The sequence below is a fragment of the Mustelus asterias genome, chromosome 4, assembly GCF_964213995.1.
Source record: "Mustelus asterias chromosome 4, sMusAst1.hap1.1, whole genome shotgun sequence".
Taxonomy (NCBI): domain Eukaryota; kingdom Metazoa; phylum Chordata; class Chondrichthyes; order Carcharhiniformes; family Triakidae; genus Mustelus; species Mustelus asterias.
The window spans coordinates 45,727,698-45,737,754 of record NC_135804.1 but is presented as its reverse complement, the minus strand read 5'-3'; positions in this window follow the sequence as shown (position 1 = coordinate 45,737,754).

Sequence of the window (10,057 nt, the reverse complement as noted above, 5' to 3'; positions counted from 1 at the left end):
GATCGAATCTCCCACCCTGCCAGGAGTACTTTGTTCCGGTGGGCTTTAGACTAGCTCCCCATGTTCGGGGAACTAGCGGGAGACCCCACCGGAATGAAGGAGGGACAATCAGGGCCCCCCAGGGGGTCGGGCAGCAGGTTTTGGTGCCCCCAGGCTTGTGCCCCCAGCACTGCCCAAGTGGCAAAGTGCCCAAGCCCCGGGGCATCTTGGCACTGGCCACCGGGCATCGAGCAGTGCCAAGGGGGCGGGGCTTATTTTGCACAGGGCCTAGGGGTGATTGGTGGGGGTGGGGGGTTCCACTGCCACTCTGCATTGGGATCGGTCTGGGATGGAGGGAGGGCAGCAATTGGGGCGGGCTGGGGGGTGGTTTGCCACGGGGGGGCCAGCTTGCGGGGGCGGTCAGTGGGGGGGTAGTCTGCTGGGGTGAGGGGGTGGGGGTATCGCCACTGCTGGGGGGGGGAGGGCTGTGCATCGGGGCACTCTGGAGTGGGGAGGGGAGTGATCAGGGCTGGCCCGGGGTTTGTTGTGGGGGCTGCGATCGGGCCGTGGTGTTGGCTGGAGGGGCAGCACTGCGGGGGTCCCAGGCTGCCCAGCGATTGAGCTGGCCAGCAAACAGGGAATCTGACAGACCGGGGCCACTGCGCATGCGCAGAGTTCCAGAACTGTCAAACTCCGGAGCTAATAGGCCCCGCCCCCATGGGTTTTCATTCATGACTGGGACCTCTGCAGTGCACAGAGTGTGGAGATTCGGGTGAGGAGCTGAACTGAGAAAACAGTTGGGATCTAGAACAGTTTTCCCACCAATTCAGCGCTTTTGGGAGAATCGCAGCCATTTTCTCTTAGAGGGTCATGGGCCTGTGGAATTCTCTTCACCGGAGAGTGGTGGCAACAGTGTTATTCAAATATCTTTAAGGCTGAGTTAATTAGATTCTTCATTGACAAGGTAGCCAAAGGATGTTGGGAGTAAGAAGGAAAGTACAGTTGCGGCCACAATCAGATCAGGCATGATTGTATCAATTGGTGGAACAGGCTCAATAGGCCGAATGGTCTATTCCTGCTTCCAGTTCGTATGTTTGTATATAGGTGCAACTAGACAATCTCAGAGATGGTAGTTGGAAGCTCAGCTCAGAGTCACATATAACACCAAGTTTGAGAACAGTGTGGTTTTGCTGTGATGAGTCAGGGAGATGGAGTCAGTAGTGAGGGAACAGAGTTTGGAATGGGGATCAAAGAGAATGGTCTTCCCAAGATTTAACTGATGGAAATCTCTGCTCATCCAGTTCTGATAATTTAGTAACAGTGAAAGAGTCAGGTGGGACGGCAGTGAGGAAGAGCTCTGCATCATCAGCACACGTGAAAACTAACAGCTTGCCTTCAGATGGTGTCTCTGAAGAATAGTGTGTACGTGTGAAATAAGTTGTGGGGGCCAAAGATCGATCCTTGTGCAACTGCACAGTGCAGAAGCAGGAAAAAAGGCCATTGCAAATAATTTTTTGCCTGCAGTTAGCCTGATAAAAGTAGAATCCTAGGCAAGAGCAATCCCATCGACTGGAGAACAGTGGAGAGGCATTGGATAGCATGCTGTGATCCATTAAAAGCATATTAAGGGATATCAGCATGCCATCACTTTAAAGGAAGTGTATCATGCTGTTATCCCTTAAAGGCATATTACAACAAATTGCGTCAGTGGCTGCAGATGGGTTGAAAAAGGTGTGGAGGAGTAGTTTAACTTTGTCACATTCACACAGGTTGTCATTTGTGACTTTGATAAGAGGCATTTTAGTATTGTGGCGGGGCAGAAACAGGATTGGAGGGATGCAAACATGGGAGTTCAAGGATTTGGAGCGGGAAGGGAGGTTGGAGATGAGACGGTAGTTTTTAAGGATGGTGGGATCAGTGTTGGGTTTTTGAGAAGAGCAATGATGATGGCAGATTTGTAGGAGGAAGGGACAGGATCTGAAGAGAGAGAACTGTTAACAGCATCAGTCACTGAGTCTTCCAGACACAAAGCCTGATTAATTGCTTTCTGTTAAAGTATTCCAAAGTTAAAATTGCATAAACAGAAATGCTGAACTTGCCTATTAATCAAGGGCAATCTGAACGATAAGCCTTAAGTGTCACTGCGGGGTACTCCACTGAGACAGAAAGCTCCATTATATTTCAACCAGCAGGAAAATAAGTGGTTCCATAGGAAGAGAAAAAACATCCATGTTATAGCTCATTGGAAACTTCCCATTCATTAATCTCAGGACATTTTTCTTCAGGTCCAACAAGACATTTTTTCATCTGGACACATTTTACGATTTTCCGCAGGAAACTTTGCTGTATGCATTAATTTTGTATCAATGAGGGAGTAATCACATTGGCGTATTAATGGATTATGATGAAAACACTTCTCAAAATATAGAAATTTAGTAACGCGAGGCTCTCCTACATTCAGTTAGATCATGGCTGATCTGTAGCCCAAATCTATTCACCCGTGTTCTATATCCCATTATATGTAACAAAAAAATCTACCATTTCGCAGCATCCACAGCCTTTTGGGGGCAGGGAATTCTAGATTTCCATCACCCTTACAATAGAAAACTGTCTCTTCATCTTGCTTCGAGATGGCCTTGTTCTAATTTTAAGATTCTGTCCTCTATTTTTAAGGTAGGTGGTCAATTTATATGAGCAACCCAAGGACTTTGAAAATAAAAAAGTAGAGATGTGACTGATTCCATTTTTTGTGAACAGGAAACTTTGAGAGATAGTGAAATAAATGTTTGTGTTTTTTGATTAGTTGCCTTTTAATGAATGTGAAATTTGAGTTGATCAGAAAGATTTATATCTTACAGACATAATGGACATGTCAGACCTGTGATAGGCATAAAACAAATTGGAAATTCCACAGACTCGTGACCCTTTGACAGAAATAATTTCTCCTCATTTCTGTTTTAAATCTGCCACCCCTTATCCTAAAACTATGACCTTTTGTTCTAGATTGCCCTACAAGAAGAAACGTCCTCTCCATGTCTACTTCGTCAATGCCCCTTATCATCTTTTACACCTCCATTAGGTCTCCTCCATTCTTCTAAACTCCAGGGAGTATAGACCAACTGTCCAATCTCTCTTCATAAGTCAAGCTCCTCATTTATAGAATCAATCTAGTCAACCTCCTCTGAACCGCGCCTCTAATGCAACAACATCCCTCCTCAAGTAAGGGGACTGAAACTGTACACAATATTCTAAGCGCGGCCTCACTAATGCTTTGTACAGCAGCAGCGACACTTCACTACTTTTATATTCCATTCCTTTAGCAATGAATGCCAAGATTCCATTTGCCTTCCTTATTACCTGCTGTATCCGCATACTAGTTTTCTGTGATTCATGCACAAGAACACCCAGATCCCTCTACATCGAAGCACTATGAAGTTTCTCTCCATTTAGATCTCTCTCCTTTCCTTCTCTATGTACGGTATGCTTTGTCTGCATAGTGCGCAAGAAACAATATCTTTCACTGTATACTAATACATGTGACAATAATAAATCAAATTAAAATCAAACCTTATCGAATAAGGCTTTTGTATTGCAATCTAGTCAGTGACATGTTTTTGTAGCTGATATTCTCACGACCTTTAATTATCTACATGTGCACTTTCTGATGAATTATGCTTTCTCTTAGCTCTGCTTTAAATTACATCAATTGTTCTCTCCTTGATACTTCAAGATCACTGCTCATAATGGATATAGCCCCATGGGTGTTGGCAAACTCTCAGTGCCTTATGGAATTCTCCATTCATCACGGACAAGTCTAGACTATAAGAGTTGATATGTTACTTGCTCATGGGAGCAGTAAAATCAAGTTTGTTCTATCCTCGCTTGACATCCGCAAATCATAACAGTTTCCAGCGGTTGGTGATCAAGAGCGAGTGTCACTTGGATCAATGGTACAACAAAATGGCGGCCTGATTTAAGATCAGAAAATTTGAAACAGAGTAAAATCGATCCAGAGACCTTTTTAATCAACTTGGATCATTTCCACAATGGGCAGTGTGCTTGTCAAATCAGGAAGATTCTTGTTCTGAAATTCAATTGGAGCTTAAAGAGAGAAATAAAGGACAGGTTCACATATCGACATTCCTCAAAAGAAAGGCATGCTCGTTGAGGTAATGGTGAACAAAGGTTAACGTGAAGGCAATAGCAGAGGAGTCGGAAATAGATTTAAAAGTAGGCTCTAAGAAGGCAGATATAGTGGCAGTATTGGCTCAACTTCTGAACCTTGGGGAAGAAAAATAAAAGAATTCCACACAAAACACAGGCCGAGTTCACCAGGATTCAGTCGCATCTCAAATGGGAAAGCGAAATGTGTTTGAGACATAAAGAGAAATGGGAAAAAAACAAGTTGAAGTGGAAAGAGGAAAAAGATGAAGCAAAAGGAAAAGGGATGGAGATGCCAAGACTTGAATTAGAATTCCAGAGAGCACCAGGAAAGAAAATTTGCCTTAAATTGCACAGAGAGAGGGAAGCCAGAAAATCTGAGCTGGACAGACCCTCAGTTATGTGAACAGAGAATAGTCGGCAGATGTGATCATGAGTCAGCTTTAACTCTGGGCTTATATTTGGGAAGGAATATTCACAAAGTGTGGAAATTCAATGAGGAATGGATTCAATGAGTTGAAATGCATTTTGTCCAATTTGAGAACATTTGTATTCGTATTTACAATGGCTTAGAGAAATTCGGACATTTTTATTACAAATTGGCAGGGAAAATGTTGGGAGTTTATTTGGCCCTTTCAGATGGACAGTCTTCAGGATATGATATGATTAAGACTGCTGTGATTAATGTATATGAAATGTGTGCTTAATTCGGAAATCTGAGGAAGGGACAGGGTCAGACTTTTGTGGAATTTACTGGAGGTTAGGTTGATTGGCTATGCTGGATTGCCCCTTACTGTTCCAAGATGTGTAGATTAGGGGAGATTAGTGGTGTTAATACGTGGGATTGCAGGAATAGGGTCTGGGTGGGATGCTCTGTCGGAGAGTCGATGCAGACTCGATGGGCTGAATGGCCTGCTTCTGCACAGTAGGGTTTCTATGATTCTATTTGATAGATGGTGTAGAGCTATGATGCTTGAGCAAGGTTTTGCAAACCTTAGACACACAAGACAGGATTTTCTGCATGCTCCCCGCAGGGTATTTGGTGGTGGCTGAGGTGGTTTGCCACTGGCTGGTAGTGGGACCTTGTGGTGCCGCTGTCAATGGGGTTTCCCATTGTTTGCACCCTCCACCGCTGGAGAATCCGCAGCAGGGGAGGGGTTGCCGTCAGCAGGCCCAGAAGATCCCACTGGCAGGAATGGCCGGAAAGTCTCACCCACTATTAATTGAAGAATTTAAACTCACCTGATGAAGGAACAGCGCTCCGAAAGCTCGTGCTACCAAATAAACCTGTTGGACTTTAACCTGGTTTTGTGAGACTTCTTACTGTGCTTACCCCAGTCCAATGCCAGCAACTCCACATCGAAGAATTTAAAGATAGCGTTTTAGGTCCCACCCAGAAGCCTATAAAATTTCCCAGATAAGAGAAGCTGCTGGTATGGCTGATGGTCACAAACTATCATACAGACACATAGGTGGCAGCAAACCTTTGTTTGCAAACCCACACAGAAACTGGAAAGCTAAGAGAACTGGAAATGAAGAAGATACTAATTGCCATGAGGGATGGCAGAAATGAAAAGGCAGATGCTTCTGAGTAGTTAAATAGACAGTATAGAGGATAAGTATAATTCAAGGCGACTAACATGTTATTTTTGCCATAGGAAAGGTCATATAAAAGCACATTAATAGAAATTAAAAGATAAACCAGTGGAGTTTGTAGGTATATCTATTATTTTTCTAGAAAATGTTGTGCCGGTGAATAAGCATGTGACATGTTGATACCATCTAATGTATTCACAATAGGTTTAAATTGGAATATAAAATATATGGGATTTGAGGGTGAAGTAACTCCATTTTGTCTGATAAAGGAGTCTAAAAGATCATATTATTAGGGATATGGCGTCTGCTCAATACTTCCCAACTTGAGCTACCTGACTCAGTAGCAAAAATCTGGCTCCCCATATTTGCATTTTCCTTTCAATTTATTGCAGAATGCCTGTTCACCTACAGGTATTTATAAATCCTTCACACAGTTACTTTACCAAAGACGACTCAATATAAGCTACAGGCTAGAATAGCCAAGGTATACTCTACAAAATTATTCATAAAGAGAAATCTGTGTGTGGCAGGCAAACTTCCATCTCCATTTTCAGGCAGAAACAGAACAGTGGTGCCACTCCACTCACCACCATTTTGATTGGGTCCTAGACTTGGGTGGCCAGGTGGGAAACTCATTAAAAATATGTAAGTCAGAGGTCCAAGACATCAATAGGCCCCCAGTGCTATTTTCATTAACTTTGACATGGTGAATTTGCTGAGTCTAATCACATCCACTTGTACTGGGAAATCCAGGGTAGAAATGACAATTTCACAATCTATTTAATCGGTAACTATACAGCTCATTAGTTAAATGGACCATTTTTGAGAAAACATTTGTTGAAACTGTATTTTTGTGCATTCTGTTCTCAGAGAGAGGAATTCACTTGATTGGAGTGACTGAGGCCACTCTTTATTTGATGTGTGGAAAGGAGGAACAGAAATGGAAACAGCAACAGATAGCGGAGCTTCAGAGAGTAGCACTGGATGGAGTCCTGGAAGAGGGAGGGTGACTCAGAGCTGACCTTTTCTATAGGATTGACTGACCTAAACTGAGCTACTTGAGCTTGCATGAGAAGCAGGATAGAAAGAAAGTGCTTTTCTCACCAAAGGCCATTACAAAGATCGACAGGATGCTCTCTCCGCTGCAGCTCACTATCACAGTTGTTAGCCTTTTACTATTATAGTGATTATACAGCCCTGGATTTCAAAGCAGATACACACATGGTGTGTAGTTGCAGATATGCACATGGTAAATCAGACTGCACAAAGCTAGACACAGATGCACTCCTTGCCAAGACTAATCATAGAAACCCTACAGTGCAGAAGGAAGCCATTTGGCCCATCGAGCCTGCACTGACAACAATCCCACCTAGGCCTTAGCCCCGTATCCCCACATATTTACCCCGCTAATCCCTCTAATCTGGGACACTAAGGGGCAATTTAGGATGGCCAATGCACCTAACCTCACATCTTTGGAGTGTGGGAGAAAACCGGAGCACCTGGAGGAAACCCACACAGACACGGGGAGAACGTGCAAACTCCACACAGACAGCGACCCAAGCTGGGAATCAAACCCAGGTCCCTGGAGCTGTGAGGCAGCAGTGCTAACCACTGCACCACCGAGCCACCCCAGATGAATTAACTCATCTCATTCAGCTCAGGATGCAGTGGAAAGGGGCTTTGGGATTTGCAACCACTGCATTGACTACAGACATATGGCCATCATACAGTGCAAGAACAAACCTCCTTGGACAGCACAGCACTTTCCAAACCCATGACCACTAGCATCTAGAAGGACAAGGGAAGCAGATAAATGGGAACAACACCACCTGTAAATTCCCCTCCAAGCCACTCACTATCCTGCCTTGGAAATATATTGGTGGTTCCTTCACTGTTACTGCATCAAAATCCTGGAATTCCCTCCCTAACAGCACTGTGGGTGTATTTACACCGCATGGATCGCAGTGGTTCAAGAAGACAGCTCACCACCACCTTCTCAAGGACAACTAGGAATGAGTGTAATGGATAATAAATGCAAAAATCAAAACTCCTAACAGTGACACTGTAACCATCATGAAGCACAGTGTTTAACTTCCTGAGTGACCGGCTGGTCTGTAACAATACCAGATATCAGTGTGTACCCACTTTGTAGGCAGCTCTCATGTAGCCTACATTCTACAGAAGGGCAGCCCTCTTCCTCATTTAGAAAATGAGCTAGATATCAAAGACTGGCTATCAGGAGAGTAGGGATCTCCCCTCCAGACTTTGTTCCAAAATACAGGGTCACCTATGGAGACTTTGGAGAGGATACAGAAAAAGTTTACCAGGACGTTGCCTGGTTTGAAGGGTATTAGTTGTGAGGACAGATTGGACAAACTTAGTTTGTTTTCACTTGAACGTTGGAGGCTAAGGGGTGACCTGATAGAAGTTTACAAAATTATGAGAGGTATGAATATTCAAAGTTTTGTTCCCAGGGTAGAAATGTCAATAACTGGGGGACATAGGCTTATGGTAAAAGGGGGGAAGTTTGAAGGAGGTGTGAGAGGCAGGTTTTTTACACAGAAGATGGTAAATGCCTGGAATGCGCTGCCAGAGGAGGTGGCCGAAGCAGATACAACAGCAAAGTTTAGGAGGCATCTTGACAGGTGCAAGAATAGGCAGGGAATAGAGGGACACAGACTCCAAAGAAGCAAAAAAGGTCTTTAGTTTAGAAAGGCGTCATGTGTCGGCGCAAGCTTAGTAGGCTGAAGGGTATATTCCTGTACTGTACTTTGTTCTATGCAGATCAGATACAACAAGTGCCATCTTGATTAGGACAGTTGTTGAATAGACATTTGGGTCCTTATTGCCTGAACCAACCTGGAGTGTTAGCTACATGGAGTGTAGAGAATCGTGCACCCAAGTGAGCCTGACTTCAGATTGCAGCATTTTGTCTACAGTCTGGCCCAGTTTACTGCTGGGTAACTAGGCACATGTTGGTTGAAGGGATGGGAAGAGGCAATAAGTGTCACTGTTCCTCCCTTGGTGATGTTATTCAACACTCCCAATGACCTGTATGAGTGTGGACTGCAGGAGATCCATGATATGCTTGATGCCCCTACCAAAGTATTGCCTTAATTTTCCCAAGGCAGAGGAAGTGGCGGATCCCAGAGTCGAAATGGTATCAATTTGAGCTTAGATCAAAAACTTGCTGACACAATTGAAAGGTTGCAACATTTGCTTAGGCACCCAGTTACTCCCTGTGGGGTGGAGGACTTGTTTCTGGGTTCTATCCTATTAGACCCAGACCTCCACGCTAATAAATTCAGGGGAGGTGATGGCCTAGTGGCATTATCACTAGACTATTAATTCAGAAACTCAGCTAATGTTCTGGGGACCCGGGTTCAAATTCCACCACAGCAGATGGCGGAATTTGAATTCAAAAACAATATCTGGAGTTAAGAATTCACTGATGACCATGAAACCATTATCAATTGTCGGAAAAACCCATCTGGTTCATTAATGTCCTTTAGAGAAACCTTCTGTCCTTACCTGGTTTGGCCGACATGTGAGTTCACAGCCACAGCAATGTGGTTGACTCTCAACTGCCCTCTGAAATAGCCTAGCAAGCCACTCAGTTCAAGGGCAATTAGGAATAGGCAATAAATGCTGACCAGCCAGCGATGCCCATGTCCCACGAATGAATAAAGAAAGATATTCCAGAAGCAACTGACCAGTTTAAAGGCATTAAATTGGTATTAAGAGGAGGGGAGAGTGATGTACCAGAGGGGAGTAATCATGGATCAGCAGCAGTGCACAGTATTTTTGTGGAGCCAGAAAGATTTCAAAATGACCACCTTTTTTGAAACGGCTGCCAGTGGCATCTTTAAGAACCATTGGTTATAACCGATGAAGCAACAATTAAGCCTTGTCCATTTGCTGACCAATTAGGATAGGCATTAGGAGCACAATTTGCTAATTGAGGGAGCTAATGCCCATGCCTGTTTCTGGCGGGCACCCTGTAGAAATGGAAAGCCTTCAATTTGACAGATCGTGGGCCATCATTGGGAAATTTGGCGCAGAGAATTGTGACCACAAGCTTCAAGATGTGAATAGTCTTGCAGGCTATAAAATGGATTCAACAACCCGAGAGATATAGCTGGTGAGAATTAGAAAATGAAACCAGAAATTGTCCAAACTCATTTAAGTTTCTTTAATGCCTAAAATATGGGAGCAGCAATGTTCAATTCCCTCCCCAAATCATTTGAAAAAGTGAAGAAATGTAAAATTGGAGAGATGTAGGATTGCCAATTAAATTTTCCCTCAGTCAATCAATGCTCCT